This window comes from Panthera onca, chromosome D4 (assembly GCF_046562875.1).
Source record: "Panthera onca isolate mPanOnc1 chromosome D4, mPanOnc1 haplotype 2, whole genome shotgun sequence".
Lineage (NCBI taxonomy): Eukaryota > Metazoa > Chordata > Mammalia > Carnivora > Felidae > Panthera > Panthera onca.
This window is the reverse complement of record NC_138351.1, coordinates 70,988,251-71,008,428: the sequence shown is the minus strand read 5'-3', so window position 1 is coordinate 71,008,428 and position 20,178 is coordinate 70,988,251. Positions and strand designations below refer to the sequence as shown.

General features: G+C 41.6%; 1 protein-coding gene across 1 annotated transcript in view; it reads right to left on the bottom strand.

The window, feature by feature from the left end:
• PALM2AKAP2 (PALM2 and AKAP2 fusion) overlaps window positions 1-19,457 on the bottom strand; it is a 480,648-nt gene extending 461,191 nt beyond the window's left edge. The window contains exon 1 of the mRNA XM_081790931.1: window positions 19,442-19,457. The gene's annotated coding sequence lies outside the window, so the exon portion shown is untranslated. The remainder of the gene's footprint in view (window positions 1-19,441) is intronic.
• Window positions 19,458-20,178: the final 721 nt, after the last annotated feature.

Genomic DNA, 20,178 nt, shown 5'->3' with positions numbered 1-20,178 from the left:
AGAATATATTTAGGTTCACTGTTAACAAGAAGAATACTACAAAGATATAAAAAGTAAAAGTTAACAATTTCCCACACCAATCTAATTTTCAGTCCCGCAAAGACGGAAAGAAACAATATTAATAGGATGGAGTCTGCCTAAAAATATTTCATGACAATATTTCATAAAAATCAAAATTTTTCATCATAAAAATATTGCAAATATATACAGATAGATGTTATGTTATGTTATGTTATGTTATGTTATGTTATGTTATGTTATAGCATTGATCATCTTGTACATTGCTCTCTTTTTTTAGCACATCATATAGACTTCTCCCTTTGAGTGTTTGTAATTCCAAAACTTTGAGCACAAGAGAGAACACCAGCAGTGGGTACTCAGGGTGTGATTTAGAGACACAGATATAAAGGAGACATTGTTTGGTTTTCCAAAGCTGGCATTATTTGCCTAACTGTGAAAGGCTGCTGACTTTCATTCATAAAGCATAGGTGGTATGTTCTTGAATGAAAGAAAAGAGGAAATGAATGAATGCCCCTTAGATGGAGGAGGTAAAGGATCACATTAAGCAGCCAGTTGGTTTAATTTCAGCTTTTAGGCTTCCCTCAGCTAATATGCATTGCAATCATTCCCCCTCTGGTCAAATATAATAAGTAGATTGTATTGTGTTTGTGATTATATATCTGAAATCAATGGAGGAGAAAACAGATAGTAAATTCATTCCTTGGATTTTTTTTCTTACAGTTTTATATGTGATCTATTTTGCAAAGGTCCTACTGCTTCTAAATTGTGTTTTGTAGACCTTCAGCATCATAATTGTGAGGAATGCTAAGTGCAAATGAAGATTCCTAGGCCATATTTAGACCTCCCAGCCCCAAACAAAATATCTGTGGAAGGAGACAAATTATTTGCATCAAGAAAACTTTCCCCAGGTGATTCTAATGTACACTAACCTGTTTGAGAACTACTATTAGGCCTTCTCACAGGCTCAGAAATTCACCTTCTTATCTTTTAAATACATTCTAACCACCTTCTCTAGGCTTCAGATTCCTGCCATTTCTCCTATCTCCTCCCCCTCTCTATCTGCTACCCATAAGTAGGTCATGAAAGGAGGAACCTTACATACTCTTGGGCATGACCCAGTGCAGGCAGATCTAGATAGCACCTGGGTCCCCAGAAGAACATGAAGAAGCTGAGGATTTGACTCAGCCTAAGAACTGCCCTTGGCTCTATGTTCAGACACAAGAAATATTAGTTCTCAGGGCACCTGGATGGTTCAGTCAGTTGAGCATCCAACTCTTGATTTCGGCTCAGGTCATGATCTCATGATTCATGAGATCAAACCCATGTCGGGCTCTGCACTGAAAACTCAGAGCCTGCTTGGGATTCTCTGCCTCCCTCTCTCTCCGCCTCCCCCTACTTGTGTTTCTTTCTCTCTCTCTCCCTCTCTCTCTCTCTCTCTCTCTCAGAATAAATAAATAAACTTCAAAAATAGAAATATTAGGGGTTTTTTTTTGAGAGACAGTGTGTATAAGGGAGGAGAGGGGCAGAGAGAAAGGGAGAGAGAAAGAGAGAGAGAGAGAGAAAGAATCTCAAGCAGGCTCCACATTCAGCAGGGAGCCTGATGCAGGGCTTAATCCCATAACCATGAGATCATGACCCCAGCCAAAATCAAGAGTTGGATGCTCAATGGACTGAGCCACCCAGGCGTCCTAAGAAATATTAGTTCTGAGTCAGCTAAGACCCTAGGAGGTGCTAGAGATAAAATACTTTCTATCTCTAGAAAGACCAGTGCAGTACATGCTAAGAAGTATATAGTTAAGAAGAAATGCAGTGAAGAATGGGGAGAGCAAGGGCCAATAAGGACACTTGTCACTCTCAACACCAGCAGCCATGACCCTTCTTGAATGAGTAAATGCTACTGTGGAATGAGTGATTGGATTAATTAGTTTAGTACATTTTGGTCACCAAAAAGAGCAGCCACAACAATTTTCTAATTGCTGAGATTAATGGCCACTTGAAAAAGGCATATAGGTGCTTTATATTTGCCATGAAAACGACAAATATAAATTTCAGAATTATAAATATAAGTTGCAGAACGTCATCTGCAACTTTCAGTAATGTCTACAAGGAAAACTGGTGGGAACAGATTCAATCAGTTTTAAGACTCCAGAGGATAAACATGGAAATGCTCTGTCATGACGATTCCACTAGGAAAGAGCTCTGGAAATGTGTGGGAGTCTGATTCAGAACCTCACAAATGTGAAAGAGAAACAGTAAAACTGAGAAAAGCCAAGGCCAGAAGGCTGCCCTGCAGAGACAATACTGTCCATTAGCTAATTCTAGGCTATTCCGCCTAACCTCAAGGAATCTGAGCTCTTTCCAGATTCTAATTTGACCATACATTTCCTCTATGAGATTATGATAAAAGAGGGTATGAAATAAAACAGATTCTTTGGAGAGAATGGAAAACAATGTTCTATGGGAAAGTTGAGAAAATTAGCTGAAATATAAACGTTAATTCTGCCACTGGGACATGAGAGTTTCTACAAGCATATAATTTCCCTGCTGAATCTATCTACAAAAACTTTTAAAATCTGGAACATGCAGCACATTCCTTATAAGAAGATAATACTGTGATTCCTTCGATCAGGGGCCACATCCTTGTGGTGGGCTGACTCCAAGATGGTTTCCAATAATCTCCACCTCAGGCTATTCAAACCTCCTCTGTAATCCCCTCTCTCTCTTGAGAATGGGGTGGCCAATAGAGTACGGTGGAGGTAATGGGATGTCACCTATATGATTATTATAATCTCTGTCTTTCTCATAGATTCTTGTTGCTTTTTCAACTTGTAAACTTTGATGAAATAAGTGGCCATGTTGGAGAGGTCCGCATGGCAAAAACACCCAGGGGCCCCTCCAGCCAGCAGCTATGAGGAATATGAGGCATTCCGTCAAACAGTCCTTCAAGAACTGAACTTTGCCAACAAACTGAATGAAATTAGAAGTGTCTCCTTCCCCATATAAGCTTTCACATGAGACCACAGCCCCAGCTGGCAATTTGATTGCAGCCTTGTGAGGAACCCTAAAACAGAGGAATCAGCTAAACCCAGATTCTTTACCCACAGAAACTGTGAGTTAATAAATGTGTATCATTTTAGGTCACTACACTTGCAGTAACTTGTTACACAGCAATAGATAACTAACGCAACCCTGTTCTGAGCTGAGATATTGAAGGAAGAATGTCTGGGTCTCACAGTTCTGAAAAACTGTTGCCCCTGCCTTTTCTAGAGTCTGTGAAATAAGACATACTCTTCCAAGCTGGCTGTATCCAGCACATAGATGACAACTTTGCAACCACAGGAGGACTCCAAGATGTGCCAAATGGGAGAAGATTAAGCCCATAAAGATACTTACTGATTTGTTAAAATAGGAACTGGCTTGGTTTATTTTCTAAAGAGCCCTTTAAATCTCAGAAAAGAGGATGATAAATTGAGTGCCACATCCTCATTTTCAGTCAGAGGCTTTAGTTATAAGTAATTCCATGTGCTGGAACCATCATCTCTCTGCAATGAGGCTGCCATATGAATTAAGCCTTCATTTTCTCGAAGCCAGAATTTTTTTTAATGATATCTACATCAACACACATACCCATGCGCGCACACACACACACACACACACACACACACACGGCTGTTTTTGTGGGAGGATGTATTCATTTTAACTTACTTCTCAATTGCATCAGCTTTTTTTTAGTGTAGTGATGAATGGATTCAATTAGATGGTAACCATATTTGTGGTTGGCATATCAAAGTGTTCTCTTTATTTCCAAAGATTTCATAACGTGCAATGACTAAAGGCCAATGACTAAAGGCATCAATGCCTTTCTTTGCTGTCTTTCCAGGCCACACCTGTATGGAGCTCTTCCCTGAAACACTTGTCAAGAGACAACAAAATTCTTTCTTCTCCTTTTACTCCTCAGGCCTTGCTAGACTCAGCTGTCAATGGAGTATAAGTAAGGCCTGGGTAACCCAGGCTTCTCTTTGTGAAATCTGTACACCCCTATTACAAATTTCAGGGATCCACAAGATTATCTTCACCTCTGTCACCAACTGCAAGTTAGACTATAAGGTCCTTAAAATTACAACTCTAAAAAATGTGGAGCTGTTGAAAGTTTTTGAGCAAGGACTTACCATGACCAGAACTGTACTTTAAAAGAATTGAATTCAGGCAGGATCAGCTTCATGGCTATGCAAACTACACAGTCATATAAGGGCCCCAAGAATAGAAGGGGCCCAAGCTTTGTGTAAGGCACTGCTGTTGTGTTGAAAGCTTGAGTAATTTTGAATACATGCCCATGCATTTCCATTTTGCCTGTGACCTTCAAATTATGTGGCTGGTCCTGAACTTATGATGATGGTAATGAGTGATTAAGGTAAAGGGAAGTCAGGAGGCAAGGAAACCAAATAAGAACCCAAGAGCCATGAGGGAAAAAAGTGGGGTAGCCTTTCTGATCTTAGTAGATGCTATAAGTATTTAGGGGTAATAAAGAAAGCCTTGGGTCACAGACCCAAGGATATTCTTTGAATACCTCAGCCCCAACTACATGGAATGATTCTTCATTAAATACATAGGTCAGGAGGAAATCAAAATGCTACAGAAATACTTGAAAATGTTTAAGCAGGGATATTACATAAGATTCACTCAATATTCATTGAACACCTGCTATCTGCCAAGCATAGTGCTGGAATTAGGAACCTAGTGGCAGCAAAAGATTGACAATACCTGCCATAAGTGCTGCCATAGTTGGGAGAATTTTGAAAACAGATATTATTCAATTATGGTCACTATATAATTTGATTATCATAGAAAGTGACAAACTAAAAGAGAATGTAATGGTTTGTGGGGGGAAATGGGAGAACAGCATTCTGCTCTTAAGAATGCTTTGAAGACATATCAATAAGAAACTGGGGTGGAGGTGAGGCATTGGATCCAAGATGAATTTAAACCCCATGTCAAGCAATGTGCCATTTTAAAATGCAGTGCTAGCTTCTGGGATTTTAAAATCAAGACAACAAATCTCTAAGAATACAGTAGTCTTTGTGTTATGGGTCAGCTGCAATTTTTTTTTTTCATTTTCAGTAGGCACAATGACAGAAAATGACCAGCTGGGACCTCGCTGGAAATATAGAGAATGATTTAGGATCATTCCAGTCTATATAGGCTGTTACTTAGAACTGGAACTAAGCAAAAGAATAGAACCCTTGCCAAGGTAATAACTCTGTAGCCTTTGTCTACATTACTAAGAACAACTACATTTTTTTTTAAGACCAAATACCTCACCCAAACATCCTTACTGGTTTTTTCTTCGGTGTATTCTGCCTACCTCAAGTTAAGAGTTCATGGCCATTGGCTTATACAACCTGGGAAAAAAAAACTAATGGAATCCATCAGGTGGTCGTTGAGGGTGAGCTGGTTAATGGCTAAGCTCGCTCTTGAATTTGTATTACCCTCTCACAGGGGCAGGGCTTATTATTATTATTAGTAGTAGTAGTAGTATTTTACCATGAAAACAGGAGGATGGCAGGGAAGGCAGCAAACAATGCAAATGCAGAAACACGGCTGCTCCCTGAGATTTTTCATCTCCTCCTCAGAATGTGAAGTGAACAGACACGGGTGTCTGTGCTGTTCGTTTTCTTTGTTCCTTCCTATCCCTTCCCTTATAGGAAAAAAGCCTTTTGACACAATCATGCATCAAAATTAAGCCTTTTGGGTAACAGGTATCGGCAAGAGAGAGGTGGGTTTGTCTGGTAGGTGCCCCGTTCTGAGGAATGCAAAGATTCACTGTTAGATAACAGATGTTAGATCCGCTGTTAGATAACCCAAGATGCAGCAGTCTCAGACCAAAAAGAACACACAGTGCCCCAGGCTTGGCCAAACAGGGTAGCAGTTGGATGGAACCAAAACCCTGGGAGGTACAGTGGGAGGACAGAGAGAAGGCAGAGGGGCTGAGAAGAAGGAAGTGGGGGAAACCTGAGAAGGGCTCTCTGGGCACCAACCCAGAGTATAATGTATGTATAGTACACTTTGGTTCACCCCCTGGGATGATGGTAATTTGTTCTGAGGGGGACAGTTCTCCCAGCACAGAGTTGGTCCTGCATGCCTTCCTAGCTCTGCAGGGCATCATGACCCCCAGTTACACAAATTTCACAGCATGAAGTCTTCTCAGCCTCTAGGTCTTTACATACACCATCCCTCTGTCCCCATTTCTATTCTTCTGTGTTGACAGCCATTTAAGACTCGAGTTGCGTTCTATCTTCCCTTAGGAACTTCCCCTGACCTCTACAGACAGTTATGTTCCCCTGTTCTAAGCAGTCAAGATGTTCGTATTCACTTCCTGGACATCTCTAACAAGTTGTAAGTAACCATCACTTGTATAATTATCTCCTTCACTTGATAGTGAACTGCCCAAAGGCAGACTGGGTCTTATTAATCTTGCATCCAAACCAACTGGTCACTAACCCAGTGCCTGACACCTTATAGGTGTTTAATTAGTGTTTAGTGAATGAAAAAGCCAAGCACAAAGGACCAGATTTTACATACACATGTGCTACCTACTTGGAGATATATGCACAGTGTAGGGTCTTGGAGACCCAAAGGTCATACTTTCCATGGTATCCTGTGAAATGTGGGATAAATGGAAACTGTCTTGCTAACCTAAGAAGAGCACACATGGTCAATGCTCCCCTCTAGGAAGCCCAAAGGAGGATCATCATGAACTGCTGTGAAAAATGGGAATGATGTGGAATGAATTCCTCAGACTCCCCAGGAAATCTTATTCATTCACAATCTATGGTGTCAGAGTTCTGTGTACTCTTTTCTAATGATCAGTCCTTCTACCTGTCAACTTTCAAAGAGCCAGCAAGGGCAGAAACAATCCGTCTTTGTCTAATTAAAAACATTCCCACAAGTGTCTAAAGACCAAGTGACCCATGAGTTCAGATTCCCATGGAAGTAACTATTGGGAGGTCCTGCCAGGTGCTACCTTGGCCATGGCCTCTTCTCCAGTGTGTTGTGCATTAATTTTGTATTACTCTTGTTGTCGTGCATTACTCTTGAATGGTTCTTGACATTTGGGTAGAATTGATAGAATCATTTGCAGAAAAGAGTACCTATCTTCAAAATAGGTGTTTCCTCTTAACCTAAATGATACGAGTTAGAATTTGTATTTTAGGGGCACTTGGGCAGCTCAGTTGGTTAAGCATCTGACTCTTGATTTTGGCTCAGGTCATGATTTCACAGTCATGGGATCGAGCCCCAGGTTGGGCTCTGTGTTGATAGTGTGGAGCCTGCTTGGGATTCTCCCTCTCCCTCTCTCTCTGCCCTCCTCCACTCATGCACAGGCTCTTTCCCCCTCTCTCAAAATAAATAAACATTAAAAAAATAATCATTAGGGCGCCTGGGTGGCTCAGTCGGTTAAGTGGCCGACTTCAGCATGTCGGGCTCTGTGCTGATAGCTCAGAGCCTGGAGCCTGCTTCTGTTTCTGTGTCTCCCTCTCTCTGCCCCTCCCCCATTTGTGGTCTGTTTCTCCCTGCCTTTCAAAAATGAATAAATGTTAAAAAAATTTTTTTAATAATTATTATACTACCCAAAAGAGGCATATGGTAATAATAGGAAAAATCTTTATCTATAAAGCTTTTTTATATTTCAGAATATTTTCATACATAGTATCTCACTGATAAACTCACCAATAATCCTACAAAGGTAGCCAGATCAGGGGCTGTGACTACAATGTTAAGATAAAGGACCTGGACCCAGAAGAAGGGTAAGTGACCAAAAGTACAAGGTTCAAAACCTTAATAAAGTTTTACCTGGTTTTGCCTAAAATATAAATGGTGATGTTTCCAGATAAGATTAAAGTATAGCACAGCGATCTAACTCACTGCACCAACTATTTTGGGTTCTCAAAGTATGGAAAGGGCCCAAATGTCCATCAACTGATGAGTGGATAAAGAAGATGTGGTATATATATTCAATGGAATATTACTCAGTGATGAAAAGAATGAAATCTTGCCATTTGCAACAACGTGGATGGAACTAGAGTGTATTATACTAAGACAAATATCATGTGATCTTGCTCGTATGTGGAATTTAAGATACAAAACAGATGAACATAAAGGAAGGGAAGCAAAAATAATATAAAAACAGAGGGAGAGATAAACCATGAGAGACTCCTAAATACAGAGAACAAACTGAGGGTTGCTGGTGGGGTGTTGGGTGGGGAGAAGGGTTGAAGGGGTGAGGGGCATTAAGGATGGCACTGGTTGGGAGGAGCACCGGGTGTTACATGTAAATCCATAAATTCTGTTCCAAAAAAAAAAAAAAAGAAAAAAAGAAGTGAATATGTGACAAAAATGGCCCAAAGAGCAGGAGCAGGAAATGGATTTAAACTCTTGTTAGATTTTGCATTGTTTGGAAAATGGCAATTTGAGTGAGACAGTAAGTCAAAGATGCATATTTTAGTCTCTAGATCAGGTATCAGGACACTTTTTCCTATAAGGAGCCAGACAATGAATATTTTAGGCTTTGCATGGAAAAAAAAAAAAAACTATTTTGGGTTCTCCACATAGCCACATGGTGGGTTTGCACTTCTGTGCCCCTTGAAGTAAGGTGTGGCCAAGTGACTTGCTTTGAAAGGCTGAAGTTTTAGGATCCAGTGCATAAGTTATGACACTTCTTCCCTCTGCTATAGCAACCAGCACCACTTAAGTAGTGGCAGCTCCATCAGCCTGGGCTCCAGAGTAAAGATGATGAGGAACAGAGCCTTCAGCTGACCCACAATAAACCCAGGCAAGCAATAAATTTCTGTTTTATTGAGATATATTGTTACCACAGCACAACCTGACTTACCGTGCCTGCTACATTACACACATGGGCTTACATTCAAGGGCCCCACTGAAATGACCAAAGAACCATAAAAAATAGGGGGAAATCGCATCTCTCTAGGAGCTAACAAAGAGGACCATCCATAAGCCGTAAGATTTGAGGAATTTCAGCAAGATAAAATGAGTTGAAGGATGACAAGGGATGACCCAATATTCCTTCTTTAAACAAATTAATATCTTATAAATTTTTTCTTTTTCAAGCTAAATAAGGACATGGTGAAGAGTCTTCACATACGTACACACACACACACACACACACACACACACTAATGCTCTCCGAGTTTATACTGGTTTTGGAGAAAGAAGTGTCTTAATAGTTGTTGGTGGGGCATGCTGTGACAAGCACTTACTTTGTTCCGGAACATGTGCCTCCGCTCTCCCTAAGATAACACACAATATACACATACAAGCTAGAGCTCACCTCCCACGTGGAGGTGGTGGTGTGCAGTGACTCAAAAACTATGTGCTGAATCTGATGGAGTGTTGAGTGATGGGCACACTGACCCACCTGTTTTCCAGACAGCGTTCACATGGCCCCTGCTTGAAAGACTCTGTCTCCCGAAGCAAAGCTTCTGAAGCATGAAAGCAGAAACATATTTCACATATTTCTGTTGTCTTTTAAATCACAGAGAGTAAAAATAGAAACAGCACTACGCGAGATGTTATTTACACTTTGGGCAAAAAGGATGTCAGGGTGAAATGCAGCACATTCAGACTGATGGGGTATGCCCACCACACAGGGAGTACGAAAGGGAGAGGTGATGGGGCGTATCAGGTCATGGAAAGGGCAAACACACCCGAAGGTAATCCCTGCCTCTCACATTTAGCAGCTGAGTTGTCTTGGCAAAGATTCTTGTTAAAGCTCAGATTCTTGGTCAATGAAAATAATAAATAATAGCTGCGAGTGATCATTGGCATGAAGGTAAAACAAAATCATATGTGTGCAGAAGTGCTGTGTAAATTATGAAGTTCTGGTACAAGTGGTAATTGCTTATTCTTGGGCAGGTCTGAGCATTATAAAGTTCTTCCTTAAGTAGCTTAAAGCTACCTCCTCTATCTCTCTAAGTCTCTAGGTTTAGTTCCCGACAGTTGACATATGTTGGAAGGAAGCGAGGAAGGAAGGAAAGAAGGAAGGGTGGGAGGAAGGGAAGGGAGAAAAAGAAGAAGGAGGGAGGAAGGGAAGAAGGAAGGGATGAAGTGAGGGAGAGAGGAAAGGAGGAAGGGAGGAAGGAAGGAAGGAAGGAAGGAAGGAAGGGAGAGAAGAAAGGAAGGGTGGATGTAGGGAGGGTGGGAGGAAGGAAGGAAGGAAGGTAGGTAGGCAGGGTGGGAGGGAGGGAAGGGAGGAAGGGTGGGAGGAAGGGAAGGAAGGAAGAGAAGAAGGAAGAAAGGAAGGGAGGGAGGGAGGAAGAGAAAGAAGGAAAGAAGGATGGATGGAGGGAGGATGGGAGGAAGGAAGGTAAGAATCCTCATTTTGCCCATTTAGATCATACAGAATTAGTCTAATTCCTCTCCAGATAAATATATATTTGCTTAAAAACATGTTTCCTACTTTATTCCAGGAAAGGATATAAGGGAGCTTACAAGGATGACTAAAACACAACAAAACAGCACAAAATTTAAATGGTGCAGAAGTAAGAACAATACACGGAAAGAGACAAGAATGAGCTTGGAAGAAGAGGGGCCCTCACCCTGGCTATAGGGAACCACCAACTGGTTCCAAGCCTTGCCTTCAACACAAGACAAGAAACAGCATCATACATACAGTTCCAACACCCATGAGGCAAAAACAGACACAATATTCAAGAGAAGTACTGATCTTTTTGGTAGAGAAGATAAGAATTTTCCCAAGAGGACACAGTGGAAGGAAAGGATGACATCCTCAGCATTGCTTTTCCACAGACAGAATAAGTAGTTTCCTAGGAGCTCAGTCCCTCAGGACACTAATATGGGTTGAAGACATCAAATCAAGAAGCATTTCGGTAAAGCAAAGTGCATACCCACCAGGACAGTGCAATCCACCTTCCTGGGTCTCTTTGATCCAATGTGACTCAAAGGTATATGTCAGATTCTCTGAAGGAAAGAATAATCAGCATGTCCCTTAAACAGTGGTCCCCAAGCAGCCTTCAAGTCCCCACTAATGCTCAGCTCGGCCAAAGCATATGTAGAACAAATAATGATAAACAATACTAAACACAATACCATATGACCAAGAGCTCTTGGTGCAACTTAAGAGAACAAGATGGAATCAGGAAGACAAATCTCAACTTGCTTATCAGAGATAAAATCAAAACCACAAGACAGAGTTTCCTGTCATGTGAGAGGGACCACTTGACAGAAGTCCGTCTGAGGCTGATGGAGTTGAGGGCACCTATCTATTCCACCTTCATTTCTGCCATGGAGTTTTATCCACAGGATAAAGACAAAGATAAAAAGCCCAACATTAGGAATATGCTAAGATAATTTGTGCTGAAAGCAGATTATGTATAAGCATATGACATAGTAAAATATTTTCTCAGAAAAGAGAAAATTCACCTTCCAAAAGAGGAGTCAAACAGAGGCCTCTCAAGGGAATGTAAAAGGATAAAGCACCCAGTTTTCTCATGACAGGGTTGGCTCCCCTCCTTGATGGGCTGGCCCTCCCTTCCACAGGGCTCCCTGCTTATATCAAGGCAAGCTCTCCGGGCCAAGGGCAGGCATTTTCATAATTTCCTGATGGGAAGTAAAGCTGAAGCTTGTAAAGGTCAGATCAGCTGTCATTAAATGGGGATCGTGGGAGAGAGAGTCAAAAGGGAAGCCTCAAAACTCATTGCCAGAGAGAGGAATCAGATCATGAACCTGATCTGGGGAAAAACAGAGAACACCATCTCTCAGGAAAGACATAATGAGGGGGAAAGAGTAATAGTAAAAACAACTACTCATAATTTATTGAGCATGTTTTCTATCATGGACACTGAGCTAACTCCTCTTCATGCATGACCTCAATTCCAAAATTAACTCTGGAAGTACATACTCTTATTCTCTCCACTTTACCTAGGATTCAGCTGAGGATGAAAGAGATTAAGGAATTCTTTTGACGGCTGGATGAGGGGTACAGGAAGGCAGACAGGCTGAGAGCGATGTTCCCTCAGGGAGCATGATGTCTCTCAGTGGAAAGCTACAAAAGTCTCCAGTAGAGGATTTGTTAGAGAAGCTCTTCAAAGAGTTGATACTTCTCTGCGTAAGCTGGATTTAGGTTCATTTATTCTCTAGGCTCTGTGTTCTCAGTAAGGATGATATCATCCCCACAGAGGCAAAAACTGATTCTTGGGATCTGTACTAGGTTGAATAGTGTCCCCAAAATTCATGCCCACCTGGAACTTCAGAATATGTCCATGTCTGGAAATAGGGTCTTTGCAGATATAATGAAGGTAAGGCATGAGATCATGCTGGATATAATTAACATAAGGCATGAGATCATGCTGGATGGGATCACTCTCCAATGAGACTGTCCTTATAAGAGGCCAGAAAGAACAGAAACCCAGAGAGAAGAAGGCCATGTGAAGACAGTCACTGGAGTGATGCAGTCACAAGCCAAGGAATGGTTGAGGCCACCGGAGCTAGAAGCAGCAGGGAAGCGTTCTTTAGAATGTTTCTGAGGAACACAGCCCTATCAACAGTTTGATTTTGGACTTCTAGTCTCCAGATCCATAAGGGAATAAATTTGTGTTGTTTTAAGTCACCAAGTATATGCTATTTTGTTATGGCGCTCCTAGGATATTAATATAGGTAATATAGGTAAAAAAAAAAATCTTACCCTTTTCATGTATAAAACACAGGCCTATATACAGTAACATAAACAGATATGGGATATTAAATTTTCATGGGAGGAGGAAATTAGGGGAAAAAACATCTGAAAAAGCTCCTTGATGGGTCATAATGACTAAAGGGTAAGAAACCTTGCTCTAGGCTGCAAGGATTGAGAGAGAGGCTGGAGGAGGAAGATGTTTTGGTCAAAGGCTGCTTTCTACAGTTGCTAACCTTGTTCTTCTTGTTCTTGCCATTTAAACTCAATATTCCCAATTGTTTCTTCTTCCATTCTGGCCCAGAGGCTATTATTACAACTTTTACAAAGTTTGTTCTCCTATCTATTTACAATAGGATTTGTCCCCAAATGTGACAGAGCAGTCACCTGCACTGTCTCCCTGTGATGTAGTCTCTTGTCACAGGCATTGTAAGGCAATGTTGATGTTTCTGGACTCTGCCTTTTTTTCCCCCACGGAATATCCAGCTTTATCTCACAACCTTGATATTTTACAGGAAGATTAAAGGAAGTTAGTTATGTCTCCATTAAACTTGCTTTTCTCCTGATATTTCTAGTATAGCTAAAAAGAAATTATATACAGTTGTTCATTACACAGGCCTTCGATGAAAGCCATGGAAGCAGATCATAGTCCCATAAAGACTCTTCAGTGAACTGCCTATTCTGGCCTGATTTGGGTCTCAAAGAGAGGGAGAGTCTGAGATGGCTGGTGGAGCTCCAACTTTGCCCAGGATATTGACAGAAACCATTTGGCAGTCAATGCAAAATGAAGGTGTCTAGAGACTTCCCAAAAGGTAAGTAGCCCTGAGTATTTGATGTGTTTACGTTTCTAAATTCTTCACAGCCGCACACAGGGAATGTGATGATGTTGGCCCCATAGATTTTGAGAGCAGGCATTACCCGCCCACTTCTACTACGGTAGAATCTTAATTGTCCTGATTCCTCTGGAATGTTTCCTGTGGAACAGAACAGCCTCTGGGCAAGCACAGTTTAAGTTAGAGGGTGTCAGGACAAGATCACTCTCGTAGGATGTGCTAGGAAACATGAGGGGGTTTTCAGTCCTTCACTCTTCACATTGGGACAGGCTTGCAGATTTGTCACAGAAGTCAGGAAGGGGCAGTTGTGTTTTGGGTTTTTTGTTTTTGTTTTTGTTTTTAGAAAAAGGCTTGTTGTGCTGTGGCATTTCTCCTCCCTTCCAAATAGGGAGTAGGAAGGAAGGGGGAAGTGGTTTTCACTTTAAGCCACATAAGGCTACCAACCTGAAGCTACTTTCTGGTTTCTGAGAGCTTGATACAAATACCCTAGTGATGAGACTAGAGCTACATTCTGGAGTCCTAGAGTTTGGAGCTGCCCCATACCTGAAATTGTCAACATGTGAAAGGCTGGCTGGAGGGACCACTGGGGATAAAGAAGGCTGCACTGAAATTGGCTTGCACTTGAAAAGTGTGGAGGGGCCAGAGATGCACATATGTTTCCCACATATTAGATATGGATCCCTCAGAAGGGAAGAAGCCTCAGACATCTGGCAGGACAAGGGATAAGTCATCTGGAGGGACAACCCCACCAGAAAGGGTGTAGAGGGAGCCACTGAGAGTCAGGAACTTTCCAAGGAAAGTGCCGTATCAAGGAAATGAAACAGGTGGGCTCCAGGAAGGAGATCTCTGAGGAACCCAAGAGAACACCTGTGTAGAGGCTGGCAGTTATCCACTGGCCCCACCCAAGGGCACTGATGTGAATTACAACTACAGCAGTCAAGGGGAGCCTGGGTGACTCAGTCAGTTGAGCGTCCGACCTCGGCTCGGGTCATTATCTCGTGGTCACGGAGTTCGAGCCCTGCATCGGGCTCTGTGCTGACGGCTTGGAGCCTGGAATCTGCTTCGGATTCTGTGTCTCTCTCTCTGCCCCTCCCCCACTCATGCTCTGTCTCTGTCTGTTAAAAATAAACATTAAACAAATTTTTTTAATAAAAAAATAAAATAAAATAAACTACAGCAGTCAAAGTAAGCATTTTCTGCCTCTTCTCTCTCTCTCTCTTTCTGGCCCTAACCCTGGAGAAGCCAGAGCAACAGAACAGAGGACAAATAGCATAAGAGTGAAGAACAGTGAAGAATCCAACCACACCCACTTTCTCCCCACTGCTAGCCTCCTACCTGACAGAGGTCCACACTGTGGGGGAGGAATGGCTTTAAATTAGATGAAAGATTGAAGTTTGCTATTCAACAGGACTGGACTTAACTAATGCCTGGAAAATTAGACAATGTCCAAACACCCGAAAGTTACTGGAAAAGCTGTGGGAACTGCCCAAAGTTTCATCCAGGTCAGAGAAAGACAAGTCAATGGAAAGGTTTAGAGAAAAAGTAAAGTTCTGCTTATTCCTAAGCTGGTCGCCTGATGCCTCTTAAAACAAAACTGCATCTAAAAGGTTTATCAGATTAAGCTAGCCCATAAGATATATCATCAAATGCTGAATGAATTAACCTCATTTAGTTATATAGGCAATATTATTCAGCTGCCTCAATAGTTTTAGTTTTAAGAATTTTAAAAAATAAAGATATTGCTTCTATGTGACTTCATAATTGATGCCTTTTACAAGGGTAGACACTGCAGATGACTCAGAAATTCTAAGCAAATGAGCTTAGGATTTCACATTTGACATGCCCACAATTACTGATGCTTTATTTCTTTTTTTTTTTAAATGTTTTTATTTATTTTTGAGACAGAGACAGAGCATGAGCAGGGGAGGGTCAGAGAGAGAGGGAGACATAGAATCTGAAGCAGGCTCCAGGCTCTGAGCTGTCAGCACAGAGCCTGACGCAGGGCTTGAACTCATGGACTGTGAGATCATGACCTGAGCTGAAGTCGGACACTCAACCAACTGAGCCACCCAGGCGCCCCTGATGCTTTATTTCTTAACCTGAGGAGGCATTGAGGCCTTGGGTGATTTATGTCTATGTGCTGTTTCTTGGAGATAGCCAAGGATATTTGGAAGGGAACCCTATTTACCTTTCAGTCCTGAGATTACTTTCATAACCACTCTCCTCCTCTTCTGACCTGGGACAGTCTGCCATTCTCCTCCAGTCACGACCACCTTCTGGGAAGCTCCTGCCTAACTGGGGTTCTGATCTCTTCCCTATCTGCAACACCCTAGACTTAGGAGCAGGTGTGTGTTGGGAATTCTACAAAGGCATAGGGTGCGGTGGACAATAATAAACAAATTTTCTGGCTTTTAGTGAATATCTCATTCTGTTGCATACCCTTTAGTTATTTTATTTTCAACTGGTCAAAGAGCACTTTCCATCCTGATTCAATCCTCAAGTAGTTCTTTGGCAATTATAGTTTTCAAATACCTTGGTAGAGAGTTTCTGTGTGTTAAGAATCCAAATGCTCTATGTTGTAAATGAACTTAAGCAGCATTGGTCATCCAAGACTCTCTAGTTCATTGTCTTGTCCAAACCAAAAAGTTCAGGGAGTAGGAATCAGCTACTCACCCAGGTTTTTATGAAAGCAAGTCTCAGACTAAATTCTGCCACATGTACAGATATTGATTAAACAAACCTTTATTAGTCAGTAGGCATAAAACATCATACAACCCCTTTTGGTTTATAGGTACTCTGACCCCACCTTGCAAGGAACATTAACCGGAAGCAGATACCACAATATTCCGGAGGCAGGATTCTGCCATCCTATTGTCCACAGAAAGCAATCAAAATCATCCCACTCTGGTTCAACACAGGACCACTTAGGGACCAAACCTCAAGGGCCATCCCCAAAAGAACAGGCTATCGGACTTGCTAAGGTAGCAATTATCTCTAAAATATTACAGCCAATCGCCATATCTGGAAAATATTCATTTAAAAAATTTTTTTTAGTGTTTATTTATTTTTGAGAGACAGAGCATGAGGGGGAGATGGGCAGAGAGAGACACACACAGAATCTGAAGTAGGTTCCAGGCTCTGAGCTGTCAACACAGAGCCCAACATGAGGCTGAAACTCACAAACCACAAGATCATGACCCGAGCCGAAGTCAGATGCTTAACTGACTGAGTCACCCAGGTGCCCCTGGAGAACATTTAATTTTACTAAGAAAAGCTTATTTCTAACATCTGTTATGCAGATTAACAAGACATAAAGTTCATCCATGAAAACCCATTTTTGACATTCATTATGTTAATTAATAAAGTCTCTGGTGGTGATTGAGATATAGACAACTTAAATGGCATAGCAGGTGCCTGTGGGGTATGGACTTGAAAATGAAATGGAGTTGATCACCCCTGGAGAATGGGTCATTGATGAGGACCTTAGAAAGTAGTTCAGATTTTCTCCCTCTCTCTCTGTCTCTGTCTCTCTCACACATACACACACACATACACACACACATAAACACACACATACACACACACACACACACACACACACACACATCCATGCTGAAGTCATTTAAAGCAAATTACAGACATCATATCAATGTACAAATAGAAAAGATCACCTGCCCAAAGTAACTCTTTTGGTATTGTTGTAATTGACATTCATGATATCAAGTAGAAAACGCATTTAAATGACACAAAAATAATGAAATGTGTTCCTTTTATTCTTGCAAACTCCACCTTTTTTATGTTTTTAATTTGGGAACATAAAATCATAAATTAAGTCAAAATCAACTACAATCCTATAAAGAACTTACAGGAACTTCTAGTCTTCTATCTGCTCACACACTTAGACCCACTTTAACCCTCCCCAGGCCTGATGGAGAGTGAATACACACCAGAAACTAGAGAGAGCGTATGGAGAGAGCCACTAGACAGGAGCTGTAGCCTGCATTAGGGAGACACAGCCAAGCCACAGTGACCCAGCAGGGAGGGAGTGACAGGAATAAAATCAGGTCCCCAGCCTGTGCCTCTCATTAGTCAAACCCAGCCAGAAGCCAGAGGGCAAGAAAGCCCTCCGATGTAGTCACAGAGGAGGCGGATGTAGGGTCAGCCTCCCAACACGGAGCAGTATAAAGGATGGAGAGGGAGTCAGGAAAGGCAAATGTTCCACGACTGCGAGAAATAATTTTTTATTTTCATGCATAAAGTCCACCACAACGTACACATTTAAAGAAAGGTAAGTGTATAACAAATAACTTCAATATGAAGAAATACTATTGATGAGCACAGTAAGGGGGGGGGGGTTCTCTTCAGGACAGGTGTAAAGGACCCAGCTGCCTGATCTGCTGACAAATAAAGCTACAAGTGAATTCTGATGCAGGACTGAGCAAGCCAAACCACCGTGGGACAGGCAGGGTGGAAGGACTGACCTTTGGCAGGGACTCCTGTGTGTCTGGATGGATCGATGAGGTGAAAGTCTGTTTTAAGAGGCTTCTCATAATAACGGTTCCCATTTTTCCAACCCAAACTACTTGCCAGGCCCTGTGATAAGTGCCTCACACACATTATCTCATTTAACACAAGACTTGAAGTGAATATTATTTTCTCATGTTTTTACGGAAGAGAAACTGAGGCTCAGAGAAGTCTGGTGATGTGACTAAGGTCACACAGTCACACTCCCACTAAGTGATGGAGTCAGGAGTTGGACCTAGATCTACAAGAGTCCAAGGCCAGTCCACTTAGCGACTCCGATAGATAGCTACCACCATTAGCAGTCCCACCTGTAACTGCTTTATGGCGGAATAAACAGTGGAAACCTGGTGAGTAAAGATTGAGTCTCTCCAGGGAATGTCTGCCAAGCATTAAGGAAACAAGAAAAACATCTGAGGGTGCTGCCCAGGTTATATGGTCATTAAAATAATGGTAATAAAATACACATTGATCACTTTTGGAGGTTGCTAGGATATCAACTCATTAGGATACCAACACACAAGAAGCAACTAATCAAATCTGAAATGTAGGAATTTCTGCAGGAGAAATGACCATATTTCTTCCACAGATGAATAGCATGGCAGAGGTGCTGAGAGGGGGAGGGGGATTGTTACAGATCAAAAAAGATTTCAGGGAGCAACTGCTACTAATTTTTCCAATGTATGGCCTTTTGTAACCATTACTTTCCCTACAAAGAATTATTTTCCAAGGTGACCTAGCCCACCTTGAAGCAGGACTCAACTCAACATTTCTTCTCAGCCTGCAGCACCAAATATTCTTCAGAATCCAGAATAAGCAATATAAACTCTCCCAGATTTCGTCGATATGGTGGAGGGAGGATCTCCCACCCCACTAATCCCCATGCAACACACGCCTTCTCCCAACCTTCCTCCTGGCTGCCCCGTAATCAGTTTCTCCTAGAATCCCAGAATGCCGAAGGTTAATATCCCAGGATGGCTTTGATTTCAGCAAACAAAGCAGTGTTCAACCAAAACCATTCAATGGGAAAACTATGAATTACAAGTAATTTTTTTCTTTTATAATTTTTCCTGTCACACAAGCTAATGTGTCCAATTCCTTAGACTACTACGCAAACAACATACAGTCATCCCCTTTTACCTGAGGATACGTTCCAAGACCCCCAGTGGAGGCCTGAAACCACAGATGGTACTCCACCCTACACACAATAATGTTTCTTCCTATAGCTCCATATCTGTGATGAAGCTGAGTGCATAAATTAGCCACAACAATAACTAATAATACAATAGAACAAATGTAACAATACACTGTAATAAAAGTTATGTGAATATGCCTCTCTCAAGATATATTGTGCTGTACTCACCCTTCTTCTTAGATGATATGAAATGACAAGATGCCCCCATGATGAGACAAACGAGGTGGATGACGCAAGCATTGTGACGTCACGTGACACAACGTTGCTATTGACCCTCTGAAGATTCAACAGAAGGAGGAGCATCCACTTCCCCAAGGCGGTTGACACGGTAACTGAAACAATGGAAAGCAAAACCCTAGGTAAGGGGGATACTACGTGGTCAAACCCAGTCAGGGTTTTGAAACTGAAAATTTCAAATTTTCTCCCTTTCCTAGACAAACACTTGAATTCATTCCAGTTTAGTTATATCTATCTTCATGCGTAGAACACAGAACGACATGTAAAATCATGGTCTGAGATTTTAACGAGCAGGAAAGGACCCTAATCTCTGCCATTCTAATAATTCTACTTCCCCTGATGTGGCTTCATACCCCTAAAACTCTTAGAGGGATCACTTTTCACCAGTTATTTATGTTGAGATTCCTGGCAACAGAAATTCTCTTTCACACATGCTTCCCTTAAACCACATCTTTCCTCCATCCTATACTTGTGACATTGTTTTCACACTGAAGGGTTGACATCTACAAGTTCTCCCAATTAAATATAATTTTAACAGATTAGTCTATCATATTGCTCTGTCAACATTTTGTACACCCCAATTCTACTACCCAGCACATTTCTATATTTCTAACTCCTTTTAACATCACATCTGAAAATTTGAGGCATGTGCCATCTAGAAATTGCTA